Source organism: Neovison vison, chromosome 12 (genome assembly GCF_020171115.1).
Source record: "Neovison vison isolate M4711 chromosome 12, ASM_NN_V1, whole genome shotgun sequence".
In the NCBI taxonomy this organism is placed as follows: Eukaryota; Metazoa; Chordata; class Mammalia; order Carnivora; family Mustelidae; genus Neogale; species Neogale vison.
In genome coordinates, this window is record NC_058102.1 from 71,229,980 (window position 1) to 71,233,357 (window position 3,378).

The 3,378-nt window shown below is 34.8% G+C and overlaps 1 pseudogene; it reads right to left on the bottom strand.

The window, feature by feature from the left end:
* Nucleotides 1-2,345: 2,345 nt before the first annotated feature.
* LOC122890926 lies at nucleotides 2,346-3,088 on the bottom strand (annotated as a pseudogene).
* Between the last annotated feature and the right edge of the window lie 290 nt (nucleotides 3,089-3,378).

Consider the following 3,378-nt stretch of genomic DNA (forward strand, 5'->3'; position numbering starts at 1 on the left):
ATGACAGATGAAAGTAAATGATGGACAAAATGCATTATTCTTAAAGTGTCTCCTGGTTATTCTGAAAGAACTATTACATTTTGAAGACTGAATTAAAATTGGTTTGATAATAATATATCAGTTTATCAATAAGACAGTGAAGCTGCTCTTTGAAACCATGTTTTTAAAATTTCTTGTGTGTTAGCTTTGTCTCCAAGCATCTAGTCCCATAAAAACAACTGAGAAAAAAGGAGGAAAAGAAACTCAAAAACTTTGCTTTATTTTAATATAGGAATTTTTTTTCATGAAGTCATCAATTCAACTTCCCTTTAACTTCAGAAATAACAAATGATGGAAGTTTCAAAATGTTAATGACTATCTTCTTGAAGAGTTTAGCCAAATAGACATTGCCTTCTTTTGAGCCAGTAATTTTTCTGACAGCTTAGGAATTCATTTCTATCATTTGTGATAGTTCTGCAAATTGCCAAAAAACCAGCACAACTGGGCCAGCCTTGATTTAGACTAGCATGGTTCCACCTGGTAAGTTACCATTCTACTCCATTTATGTCGGAAGTCTTGAAAAGACTTAACCACCCCACCCCCCCACCCCCAAGATTCAGAATATCAAGAAATCTCTCATTCTAATCAAACATGTAGATAATTTTCAGCTTTTGCTTTGTAAATAACTTTGTGAACATTTACATATATAAATCTTTGTTGGTACATTTTTATTTCCTTATAAATATTAATAATAGGTCAGGACATTTGAAAATTTTCTGGCCAAGTTTCTTTCCATGAAACATAAAATTTACATCTCTTTTGCTTCTAGTACATTTTATATCATGCCTTCTTTAAGGCAATTGGATCTCTGCATTCATTTTGCCTCAGAAAAGATTTCTCTTACTTTGAAAATAAGAAGCTTAGAGTCTCCATGGAAGGAATAAATGAACTCTGTTTATGATAAAGTGTTTCCCACACCTAATTTTTAAATCATGAGTCAAGTAAAACCCTTCACTTCTGCCTGGAAAATCCTTAGAACATACCAAAACGGACAGAGTAGAGGATCCATGTACTGGGACCGAATGTTCAGCTATATATGACATTAGGAATACATATGCATGACAGTCTTTACACATGTAAAATGATGTCATTAGACTACATCATCTTATGGTTTTCTCCCAGTTTCAAAAAAAATTTTTATGGATCGCCGTCTTGAAGTCTTTTGTGGTCATTCCAGTCACAGTTAAATTCCCCCTCTTCTCACTTCCACTGGTAATTTTATGTATTGCCCAACTGTCTTGACCCCATAAGGTGCTGGGAAAATAATTCCTAAATTACTGCATTACATGATTCTTAAATTATGCAATAAATATTATCATCTTATTCATGAAATAACTAGATCATAGGACTTGGAATTTATAGATCTTTTCATTTTGAAAATAACAAATATAAGCCAAACCCCTTCTTTAAAAAATATGGTGAGGCAATACATAGTAACTCATCCATTACATAAAACTACTTGGCTGTTTTGAATATGGAATACAAATTGAGGTCATCTTGTGCACACCTAAAAATTGTTAGAACTATTAATTTTTTACTTCATTTTATAACAAAAAATTCAGAATATTTACTATTATTTTAATTAAAACATCACACAGTTTAGAATGGCTATTATCAAAATGACAATAGATAACAAGCGTTGACAAGTGTGTGAAGAAAAGTGAACCCTTGTGTCCCATATTGGTACAGCCACCATGGAAAACATTATGGATGTTCCTCGGGAAATTAAAAGTAGAAATATATCATCTAGCAATCTTGCTTCTGGGTCTATACCCAAAGGAAATAAAAGTATCTCAAAGAGATATCTGTACTCCTCTGTTCACAGCAGCATTATTCACAATAGCCAAGATACGGAAAACTACCTAATGTCTGTTGACAGATGAAAGGATAAAGAGAACGTGAGATGTAGACACATGTAATTCAGCTTTAAGAAAAGAAGGAAACCCTGCCATTTGTGACAATGTAGATGGACCTGGAGAGCATCACACTAAGTGAAATAAGCCAGAAACAGAATGACAAATACTGCATAATCTCACTTATAGGAGGGATCAAAAATAGTCAAATCCATAGATGCAGTGAGTTGCATCTGGTGGTTGTCATAGGCTGAGCATGGAGAGAAATGGGGAGGAGTTAGTCAAACAGTACGACGTTCTGGTTATATAATATGAGTAAGTTCTGGAGATCTAATGAACAGGACATGATGATTTTAGTTAACAGAACCATATTGTATACTTGAATTTTTTTTTTCAATTTGAAAATAATCATGTATTAACTGACTGGATGAGAACATTGTTAGATACCTTAGCTCATCCTTCCAATAAGCTATTGATTTAGTCTTCCCTGTGGCCAGCACCTCCACCTTCTACAAAATGCGTGGTCTTTTTCTTCCTCCTCCCTCATGGGTAAGAAAATTTGAAGGGCCATAAGAAACTGTTTCTTCTTTGAAACCTTTTCCAACAGTATAGATCTTGTCAGTCGGATCCTCCAAGCAGATGATGCCATATTTACCAAGAGATTGAGCAGTCAGTGTGTTGTCTGTCACTTCTTATTGACTTTGCCATAACCATGGTTGTAGATCAATTCATGTACAGATGTCAGTTTTGGGGACCCCCCATGCTAAATATGGTTCCACAATTGTTAGCATGTTAGCTGAAGACTTGCTAAACTTAACAAAGGTGGCCCTGAATCTGGTGAAGAGAAAGAAGCTGCAACATCTTTCAAACCTTCAGGTTCTCACCATCGATACCTCCGATCCTGACGACAAATGACAATTTAGGTTTTGCAGGTACATAGAAGTTGCCAGCTTTTCTTGCCATTCTCACCATTTGAATCTTGTGCATCTGCCTATATTCCTTGTGGTAATGCTTAGTTTTTTCATAAATAAGCTTCCTCAATGCTTTTTGAAGCATCTTTTGAACAAATTTCTTTCTCAGGCGCTTGATATTAACTCTGCAGAATTCCTCTGCTTTTTCTTAGGAGTCTCTGACACAGCAGGAACCTTCTTTTTTCTTTTTTCTGCACCTTCCATGGCTCCAGATAGGGAAAGAAGCTGTATACTTGAATTTACTAAGAAGGGAAACTTTAAGTACTGTCTCCACAAGAGAAGAAAGAGAAGAAAAAGGTGGAGGAAAGGAGGAGGAGGAAGGAAGGAAGGAAGGAAGGAAGAGAGAGATAAAATTATGTGAGATGGTATAAATATTAACTAGTTTGATTGCGGGGACCATTTCAAAATGTATATGTATATCAAAACATCAGGTCATCCTTAAATATACACAATTTTTATTTGTTAATTATACCTTAATAAAGCTGAAAAAAATTATAAGTCTTGGTAGATTATTG